Genomic DNA, 12,239 nt, shown 5'->3' on the forward strand with positions numbered 1-12,239 from the left:
GATATACTAGAAAACAATCCAAAACCGTTTAAGGGCCCATTTTTGACAAATAAACAAAAACGTGAAGCCTTTAGGACATTCACGGTTTTTCAAGGACCAAAAGAGTCATTTTTATATAAAAATGGGTCTTAAAGATATTTATGGTTTTAAAAAGGGCCAAAAGTGTTAATTTTCACAAAATGGGCCTAAAGTTGGGCATTTACGGTTTCATGGGCTAAATTTGTAAACTTTTGACTTTTGTGGGTTAAATTTTCATTTTAAACAAATTTGAGCCAAAAATGTAAAATTTCGGTTAAATGGGCTGAAAATGTAAGTTTTATTAAACTTGGGCCGAAAAGGTTAAATTTCTATACATTTGGGCCGCAAATACCAATTTTCATCAAAATTGGGCCGAAAATGTTATTTCTAACAAAAGTGGGCTAAACATGTTATTTTATTTAAAATAAGCCCTTAAATGTAAATTTTTGGTCGCAAGGGACCTAAAGTGTCATTTTTACCAAAAATGTGCCTTAATTGTAAATTTTCGGCTTAATGGGCCAAAAATGTCATCATTACAAAAAGTGGGCCTTTTATGTCATTTTGGTAAACAATTGAGCTAAAACAAACAACATAATAACCAACGGACTAAATACGTCATTTTCACTTTTATTGGGCCTGGAATATATATTACATGTTTATTGGGCCTTAGTGGTCCATTTACATGCTTATTGGGCCTGGAATATACATTACATGTTTATTGGGCCTTAGTGGTCCATTTACATGTTTTTTGGGCCTGGAATATACATTACATGTTTATTGGGCCTTAGTGGTCCATTTACATGCTTATTGGGCCTGGAATATACATTACATGTTTATTGTGCCTCAGTGATCCAGTTACATGCTTATTGGGCCTGATACTTTCACCACTAGTCATTGGACCTTATAACCTAAATACATACACGAAAACATTATTTTGAAACGGTAAACAATGTGATACACTGTTCACGTAAAATTTAGTTAAGGTTCTTGTGAGACGTTCTTTCATTCGTACCTACCTAGTGTACACAATTAAGTCATGTAGTTATAACCAGAGTCTCCTGGAGGGAGATCGAGAATTTGTGTATAGATCTATACGGGGTTGACAACCCCGCACACGAGTTGTTCGCTACAGCTAGACTAGGCCAGTCTAGGGTGACAAACGTCTTACCTTAAACAAGCGACGCCTGAAAAACGTCATGACAGACAGATCAGTCATATCAAGTATGGTTATAATGACTCACAGAGAAATTAACTCCATTGTAAAATTTACGGAATACATATACAGTTTTGATGATACAAAAACATACAATTATACAGTACCTTCTATTTACAGCAGAAAATATAGGATTTTCTGGAATACTCTTTTTATATATTTCAAAACAGAAACACACATGCTTTAACACAAGATTTGATACAAAGCGTTCTAACCATATATTTCTTTTACAGAAAGTATCGTATTTTCTAGTGTTTACAAAGTGATACAAACTTTTCATACAAATATGCTTATGAACTCACCAACATTATATATGTTGACCATTGTCAAAATAATTTGTATTCTCAGGAAATCGTTAAGCAGGTTGGCCTTCAAGAACTCATGGATTTTGATGTATTTTGCTATCATCGTACACTTATATTTTGGGAATGTAATTTTGTAAACCAAAACACTAATGTAAACAATTACGGTTGTATTATTGTATGTGTGATGATGATGTTCTCTTGATTCAATTATATACACTGCGATTGTATTACAAGATGAAGTCACCCAATCCCCGGGCGTTTCCGCCGTTTCTTCGGTTCGGGGGTGTGACAGTTTAGTTGTTTATTAGGTAGTTGATATTGTAAAATTGTTTGATATTTTTTGATTGTTAATAATGCAGCATACCACGTTGAAGAATAATTTTTGTTAAGAATAAAATAAACAGAATGATAGACATTCATTTTTCCTAAAGAACAAAAAAAAGACCAATCCCTCGGTTATTACATCTTTTTTTTTTGTAACATTAATATTCGATTCAAAGAAATAAAAGATGGACTAACCTTTACACTTGATCACACTTCGATCTATAGGAACTTATGTATAACATTTTACAAGCGCTTTCCATTACCTTTGACCTCCTAAACCTCAGCAAGCACTAACACAACAATCTTCATAAACCTTTCATAAAGTAATATACGAACAAATGAAAAAAAAAGTATAATCGTTCTAAACATGAAGATGTATTCCTACGTTTTCTTGAAAGACATATACTCCTAGAGATCTATTCGTGCACACAAATACTCATATCTCCAACACATACACAAATCTGAAAAATACTAGCAAATTAATGTTTAATGGTGGTGATGAGGGAACGAAGAGTGAAGCAGGACACCAGAGATGGGTTTTTTTGCTGAGAATGAAGAAAAACGTGGATTTTTTTTTGCGAAGACGGAGAACCGACTTCTTTTGACGAAGGAGGAACAGAAGCTTTGGTGTTGTGGCATTTTCGATCTAGGTTGTTATTTAGATCTATGGTTTAGTTGTGTTGAGGTGTTGTTGGAAGTATATCAGTGGTTGTTCAATGCATTGGGCCGGCAAATCTAGCAATCACCATAGTGGGTTGTTAGATGGTTTTGAAGGCACATATTGTTGTTTTATCTTCCTTTTATAAGAAAATAAGGTTTTGTAAACAGTAGTTGGCATCCCATCTTTATAATTAGTTAAAATTTGTATTTTCTTTAAGACTTTTTTGTGATTGGTTAATTTTAACTCACAAGGATTAACATTTTATACCATCAGATGTATTAGATGTGAAATTAATGGTTGAGATTTAAGCTCCTTAGTTTAAGACTTTGGTCTTAAAGCTTTTAAACTTCTCATTATGTATCCATTATAAAGTAGTATATATATATATATATATATATATATATATATATATATATATATATATATATATATATATATATAGGGTTAGGTTCAATAGAGAACCATAATTAACCAAGGAACCAATCTTTTTTTTCAACTTTTAGAACTTAATTTTTATAAAAAAAAACTAAAAATACAGAAATTCATAACATTTTATCATTTTTCCAATGATATCAAATTCGATTTTTTTTTACGTCAAATTCACAATGTGAATCTTTGAAAATTCACAATGTGAATCCAGATTCACACGGTGAATCCGAAAAATATTTTTCACATTCACAATGTTAATATATGAATTTAGATATTTTTAGATTTTTTTTTCGATAAAGAATAAGCTCTAGAAATTGAAAAAAAGATTTGGTTCCTTGAAGAACCAATAATTATGGTTCTCTATTGAACTTTTCCCTATATATATATATATATATATATATATATATATATATATATCATAGTTTAGATCATAATTTTAGACCCCCGAATCTGTTTCACAACTTTATCCAAAAATGTAATTGATAAGTTGGAATAAATTGATTAACAACAACAGTTGGGCAATAAAATAAATCCAAATGCACCTTCCTTTAGTCTTCATTGTCTCCATGACCCTCCAAACGCTTTACCAATTTTAACCACACATCCCTCACTTTACCATGTCAATTTCACTCAACTTCACTTGACCACATCCAATGAATTTTGAATTTGAAGCTTATTTTCATTGTGTGTTTATATTGTAAAGTGGTGGTTGGAAGTATGTTCAACTACAAACTCGAAATCTTCATTCCAAATTGGATTCAATTGATTATCTTGAATGAAAAGTAATCAGATTTGTTATTTTCTTTGTAGACATAATCATACACGGGAGAATGAAGATAACTTACAATAACTTTGATGGTTTGCATCACATAAGAACTACATGACGTGTATATAACATGGCAAATGGATGAGATTTCACGATAAGATCTTTATTAGCCAGAAACACAGCCCCTAACAGATGTTAAGTTTTATCAATTTTGATTGGGCTAACCATTTGAGATTTAAGTTAAACTTTCCATATAATAGCATTGTATAAATTATGAATATGAAGTTGTACAAATTATAGCAATTTCATTTGAAAGTACATTGTTATAATTTATAAAAAATGATTTTTTTCCACAAAAACATAACACATACATCAAAAATTGTATTCCAATAGAATGTTAGTATCCAAATTCATGTACCGATGTAGTTCTACAAAAAAAGAATCGTAAATTATGTAACACCCTCAAACTCATACATCTAATCTATAAGAAATATTAAAGTTTTATTTACAAATACGAAAATATACTCAAATTCAAAACTTTTACATCGCAGGGTAAATCAATTAAGAACAATAAAAACATATTTGTTTATATAAAAATGAAGAATACAATAATAGTATCCTACTATTTAAATATTGCTCTTGTGCTCCTGTCTTCTCATCTCCTCTGGTACCACGACTGCCGACATATGAACCTGAACCTGCAAAAAATAAATGTATCTGCAGTATCACTCACGTGTCTGTTGAGTTATTATTTCTCTATTTTCTTATCTTTCTCTTTCATACTTGTTGTCCTTATAGTTACTTCTCCAACTCATCTCATGCTTTGCACATATCATAACCCTGTCTCTAACTTTATCTCTTCTATACTCTATTTGTTATACTATATTCTATCTCATCATTACTCTGTTTCGTATACTCGAATCTATATCATTTTTACTCAGTCCCTCATGCTTTGACATATATAATATTTTCTTTTTTTTAATACTCTATTAAATCTCGTCTCTACTCTCTCTCATATGCTCTGGTATGTCTCATCTCTGCTCTGTCTCATGTACCCTGTTATATCTTATCTCTACTCAGTTTCATATACTTAGTATATCTCATCTCTACTTAGTCTCATATACTTTGTTATATCCCATCTTTATTCAATCTCATACTGTATGTATATCTCATCTCTACTCAGTCTCGTATACTTTATTATATCCTATCTCTACTCAATCTCATACTTTCGGTATATCTCATCTCTACTCAGCCTTGTATACTTTGTTATATCCCATCTTTACTCAATCTCATACTCTTTGTATATCTTATCTCTACTCAGTCTCCTATACTTTATTATATCCCATATCAGCTCAATCTCATACTCTCTGTATGTCTCATATCTACTTAGTCTCGTACACTCTATATATCTCATCTCTTCCTAGTCTCATATACTCTATATACCTCATCTCTACTCGGTCTCATCATCTTGTATATCTCATCTCTACTCAGTGTAACACCCGTAAAATTCAAGTCAATTTAAACTTTTAAAAACATTTCAAATCCATTAACTATTACAAACTTGTTTTCAAAATGTATCATATCAGAGTATCCCAGAAATAAAGTCATAAAAAGTTAGGAGTTGTACGATCACGCCTTTGCCTTGCCACCATCCCCTGATTTACATGAAACAATAAACTGAAACTGTAAGCCCGAAAGCTTAGTGAGTTCCCCCAGAATACCAATGCCATACAAATATAACCATATCATATACTCCCTCCGTCCCATAATTATTGTCCGCGTTTGACTTTTTAAGTCTCTTTTATTCAACTTTGACCTTAAATAATTTACTTTTTGTTATATAATTTTGTATGCAAGATATATGAATAGATTGTTTTTTCAATGTATTTTCATTGTTATAAGTTTCATTAAAAATTATATAACACAAATAAAATTATTTATGGTCAAAGTTGAGATGGAAAGACTTCAAAAATCAAATGTGGACAATAATTTTGGGACGGAGGGAGTAACAAATACAGAACAACATGCATAATGAGCCTTCAGCCTGGCTGGACCGCCTTGCAGGGCCTACAGCCTATCTGGACCGCTCCCGAGCCGTCGGCATGACTGGACCGCCTCGTAGGGCCTACAGCCTATCCGGACCGCTCATCGGGTATGTTGGCCTACAGCACAAAGCAGGACCGCCTCAACCCAACCCCCCATTCAAACAAACATGTGAACATAAATATCATACGCTAGCTCATATCATATAACAGTCAAACCGATCTATCAGATCACTAACCATAGCAACATCCCAATAACCGGGATACAGACCTAACCGGTCACCAACATAGCATCATCCTATAACCAAGACACTGACCTAACCAGGTCACTAAGCATAATCATACCACCATCCTAACTACCAGGATGAAATCAATAAACATATCATGCCATAATCCAGATACAAATATATAAAGGGCCGGCCTTGGTGCCTTAGACCCATTGGTATAGTGAGGATAACTCACCTGGCACTGCTGAAGTCCCGCAGATGAAACTCCAGCTGCTGGTTGACAGATTCCCGAACTGCCAACATCAAACAACACCCAAGTAATAATTGGGTTCCAAGCCCAAGGTCCAACTCACACTCCAAAGGCCCAAAAGTCAAGTAATGGGCCAAAGCCCAACATGTGGCCCAATCTTCCAAATTGGGCCCAGACCTCTACATGGTCTTTCCTTAAGGCCTATCCAATTATTCCAATCTAATTCCCATGGCCCAATATCACATAATCATTAAGGCCCATTTATGGCCCATCTATGGCCCAATTTTCCCAATTAGGCCCGAGTCCTTCACATGGGCCTTATCCTAAAGCCCATCTAATTATTTTGGTCCATTAACTTGCTCTTGGATAGCCCATTAGTAGTCCAACCACCTAAGCCCAATAGGAAGGCCCAACTCAAGGCCCGAGTGAGATTAGGGCTTTCACATGAAATGCTGATTAGGGTTAAGTGTTTCTTACTTAACCCATTAAGGACTTAATCCATTAAGGACTTAATCCATTAAGTCAATTATTGCCTTAAGTTAGTTTGCCAATGATTATTAATTATTATTTTAGGTTTAATAATTAATTCTCCTGTGTGTCCCAAACAATTCCCACAATAAGGGGTTTTATGCCCTTAGGGTTATTTCCAACCCAATACTAGCCCATTAGTCCATTGGTTGGGCTTTTAGGTCATATTGGGCCTTATTGGGCCCATTAGGGTTTCATTGAGCCTATTAGGGTTTCATTGGGCCCACTAGGATTTCATTGGGCCCATTCTTGTCCCATCATCCCAAACGAGGTCCAAACGCAATCAAAGCACACCGCCACCCGACACGGCGGCCGGTGGCGGCAGCCACCACCCTACGGTGGTGGTTTAGACTTTTCTTTCACTATTCACACGCTATTACAAATTACAACAATACTCAACACACACTCTCACATAAAAATACACACACACAGCCGCACTGTGCGGCGGGTGGTGGTAGAGGGTGGCAGCCACCACCTCACGGTGGTGGTGGTGGCCCCTAGGTTTTCCTGGCTGGACAAAACACGCCATAAGATAAACAAACACACGCTACAACTTGCGAGATGCACTCCAGCCATCCACCCGGTGGCTCACGGCGGCGGCAGCAACGGATTCGGGATGGCAGCCACCACCTCACGGTGGTGGCGGTGATTTCCTTTGGTTCTCGGTTACACTGTCACACAACTAACAACCCCTGCTCGGAAAACGATCCCAACACCCACCTGTGGTGGGTGACAACGGCAATAGAGCAACAGCCGACAACGGTGGCGCTTGGGTCAGCGTCAACGGTGGCAGGAGCGGAAACAGCAACGTGAAAGGCGGCGACAGCAATGTGAAAGGCGGCGACAGCAGCGGCGGTTGTCGCGTTTTGGCAGCAGCTTTGGTGGCGGCGACGTAGCACCAGCATACAACCTGAGAAGGAGGTCCGGTCTTCCCAGCCACGAACGGCAGCAGCTTCTGCCACGACTGTCGTCGTCGGTAGAGAGATAGCGGCAAGGGACGTCTCCGCCGGCAGCAACGGTCCACCGGTGACCTTGGGTGATCGGATCAACAAGATGAGGGAGGGAGGCGGCTGGAGGGTGAAGAGGGAGGCATAAGGTGTTTGCGGCTGATGAGAGGAGCCTTAGGGCATCTCCAACCCACCCCCATACTCTATTTCTTCCCCCATTTCTTCCCCCATTCTTCTCCAACCCTACCCCAATGTCACCTCCATTTTTGGAGATATGAATAGTATTCCCCCATATATGGGGGAATACTATTCATATCTCCAAAAATGGAGGTGAAGTTTGGTTGCCAATTTTAGTCCCTCTCATTTTTATTTTATACATTTCTAGTTTATTTTATCTACTAATTATAATTTAAATGCAATATTTAATATTTATAATATCATGTTATATACTAATTTATATTAATTAATCATAAATATAGAGTTTAATTAGTAGAGGGGTGTATTTGACAATATATATATAAGTTATAAAAATAGAATATTCTAGGAATATACTTTTTGGGGTAAAAAATGGGGTAGAAAATGGAGTAGGGTTGGAGATGAATCACTATTTCCTCCATTTTCTACTCCATTTATGGGGGGAAAAATGGAGATGGGTTGGAGATGGTCTTAGGGTTAGGGTTTGACGGTAATGAGGCATATATACCCGGTTCCCACCAGCTTTTCCCATAATAACACAAATGGTCCCTCTTTGCAATATTCTTTTCAAAACAAATCCCAAATTTACCAATTAGACCCCGCCTTTCCAAAATCCTTTCATTTTAGGTCCATAATTTACTTTTTAACCCCCATTTCCATAAATTCTTACATATTAAGTCCAAATAATATCATACACCCCCCTTGACTTATAAAAATCTTTACAAATTAAGTCCCACAATTACACTTTAACCCCTGGGGTTCAAATCTTGTCATTTGACTTCCCGAAACCAACACTCTATTAATTATTATTCAATTTTGGGCTATAATAATATAAAATAATAATAAAATTACTTCTCAGGGTTCCGGGTTTATTATTTAATCATTATATTTTAAACGGGATGTTACACTCAGTCTCGTATACTCTGTATATCTTATCTCTTCTCAGTCTCATATACTCTAGTCCCGAAGGAAATATACTCATGTTCCCGAAGAAATTTCAATCTTATTACCGAAGGATATATACTCATGTTCCCGAAGGAATCTTAATCTAATTCACGAAGGAAATATACTCATGTTCCCGAAGGAATGTCAATCTCATTCCCGAAGGAAATATACTTATGTTCCAGAAGAAAATATACTCATGTTCCCGAAGGAATCTCAATCTCATTCCCCAAGGAAATATACTCATTACATGCTCTGTTACATGTCTATATGAATATCGCATATATATATATATATATATATATATATATATATATATATATATATATATATATATATATATATATATATATATAACTCAGGGCGCCCCAAGGGGGGTCTTAATCCTTGCAATCCATCATCTTTAACTCATTTTGTCTCCATTTTTGCATCATAATCGCCCCATCTCAGCTCCCAATCGATCCCCCATGAAGAATGATCGAAATTAGCTCTTAAAACAAATTATAATGGGTTTTCTATGCGTAACCACATCGTGGTAGCTTTCCAACATGTCGTGGTGGCTGCATATCAACAAAGTACATTGCTGATTCCATTCCAACTCGAGATAATTTTTCTTCCAACTTCAAACGTGCATAACTTCTTTGTTTCTTACCCGTTTTTAGTGATCTTTATATCCACGCGAAGGTGGGAACATATTCTACAAATCTTTTAAGTCACTTTTCACTGAATTAATACAAGTCTTAATCTATTAAGTCACAACATAGGCCCAAAAATCATAAAAGTTCCCTTTTACCCTTTTGACCAAAATACATATTCTCATTCATTCTTTCTCTTGAACTTACTCATATAACCCTTTCTTAGTGACTTAAGCTCTTTTTGGACATTTTCATTAAGTCACAACTTCATGATCTCATCTTTTTATCATAAATGACCATATTGCCCTTTTGGTCAATATTTGACTAAAACTCAAATCTTTCCAAATTTTGGGTTGTTACAAATTACAAATTTATTCTCGTGTTATATCATTTTTTCGGATAAAGTAATTTTTTCTTACTTTGGTGCATTTTTTGTCCCTAAATAGTAAAATAAGTCACATTGATATCATAAAAATGTCAACACAAGATACACACACTTGTGTTACATTTTCCCACTAAAAAAACCACATATATAGTAGTTACACAGAAACAATCCCATGTAGAAAATAATTTACATTATTGGTCCATGTTATAAAGTTTATTGCTATAAATATGAATGTTATTGTTTTTTTAACTTCAAAATTTCCAATAACATAATCTCACATACAAACATGCATAATTACAAGAACAATATTAATTTAAACAGATAGTATGGATATTGATTCTTTTTGAAAGTACATTGCTATACTTATTTATTTATTTATTTTCTACGGAAACAACTACATAAATACAAATAAAGATACACATATAACATGACATAACACATTAACAAAATTACATAAGAAATTGTATTTTTATGGAATGGAACGAAGCAAATGATACAAAAATATGTAAATAATGTTTTTTTTTAATTTCTTATTGAGGTACATGTTATGGTGAAAGTATGAAAAAACAGATAAAGAAAAATGGAGCTAACCAACAAAGCAAACAATTTTGTGAGAAGGTAATAAACTATTTTTTGGTATTTTATCACGGAAACACAAAAATCATAAGAAGGTAGTTTAAAAAGTGAACAAATGGTTCTTGAGTTTGAAAAGTACATTACTAATTGAATCCTACGAATCATGCTATAATAGACACATTGACACAAGTACATTGTTGTTTCTTGCATTCAATAAAAGGAACATAAAAAGACAATACAATTAACAATATAAACTAAAATATATTAGAAATTGGAAAAAAAAACATATTCACATTTAACTATAATAATATGTAGTAAGAATTTGTTAAACAATAATAGAAAAGTGGAATTTTTGGTCCCTGTTAAAGTGTGAATTACTCTAATGTGTTGTAATATGAAGAAAGCAAAGTATGATGGTATAATAGACAATTTTCTTTTCTTATTTTCAGGGACATGATATAGTTTGAAGATATTTCTACATCATAGAAAATTCAAAATCGAAGGCAAAATTAAAATTATAGTTATATCCGATTGGAGGTATTTTTGGTATGAAAGCATATATTTAAAATTTAATTGATGATGTTTAGGAATAAAGACAATTAAAACTGAAATGTACAAAATTCGGCTGCTAATTTAAAGTTTAATTGCTCATGTTTAGGGATACAAATGTTGATATTAATAACCGATAATTTTGAATTAATATATTTTCGTGGAATAGAGTTATGAGGAATCGAACGGGAAAAATAGAACTATTAAATTTATAACATATTCTTATCTTCATGGAAGTTCAATATTCTCTTCTAATAAAAGAATCATTAAGATCCCAAATGTCAAATTTTCTACACCTATTTGCCACGTGGCAGGCCCATATTCCCCTACCTTTTTCATTTCCTGCTCTTTTACGCTCCTTCATTTTAGCTACGCTTTGAACTCTACTAATTAAATTAAACAAGACATCAAGAAATCAGGGATTCTAATCCTTTCCGTAAAACCAAATTGAAAATTTAAACCCTCTCCAAAATATAATTCCGTACTCTCCGGTCTCCATATAATCAAACTGAAAATTCAAACCCTACCATAGCTTTTTGTTCTCTTCTAAAAATATGAGACTTGAATGCTCCTCTTCTTTCAAAATCTGATTTCAAGCTTACAAGCTGACTACTAAAAATCTGATACATGAGTGTAAAAGGGTTATCGATAACTCCATCCTATAAGTGTATTTTACATATTCGATTTCAATTTTTATCTTACTGTTTAACTGTTCATATTGATATGCGGCTTTTTTTTAATACGATGATGCTTTATTTGTTTTGTTTATTGAAATTAGGGTTATATGCAAAATCTTGAGTTTTGTATTAGATAACCTTTAAAAATAACATGACGCTTCTCCTTTTTACCTTACATACTGCATATTGCACTCTAGGTGTTTGATAAAATTACCATGAGAATTTTTGTTCTTATCAAGTGTTCCATGAATTGCTTCAATTTGTGATTACCATGTGGTTGATGAATTGTTTGATCAACTGTTTTGCACAATAGATGTTTTTTCTTTACCAGCAAGAAGGTAATAATCAATGATTTTATTTGAATACACACCCAATTTGTTGTCTCGAATATTAATTGTATCTATCGCTTACGTGTCTGAATCTATAAGGTGCTATAAGTATCTCAATCCATCTTTTATGTAATTACATGTGATCCATGTTAATGCGTATTTTAGGTTTTTATCTTGCATTCTTTTAGTAGAAGACATAAGTATGGTATTTTTTCACGATTTGGAACATCAACTGTTTGGC

The sequence above is a fragment of the Lactuca virosa genome, chromosome 5 (genome assembly GCF_052849685.1).
Source record: "Lactuca virosa cultivar CGN04683 chromosome 5, Lactuca_virosa_CGN04683_v6, whole genome shotgun sequence".
Taxonomy (NCBI): Eukaryota; Viridiplantae; Streptophyta; class Magnoliopsida; order Asterales; family Asteraceae; genus Lactuca; species Lactuca virosa.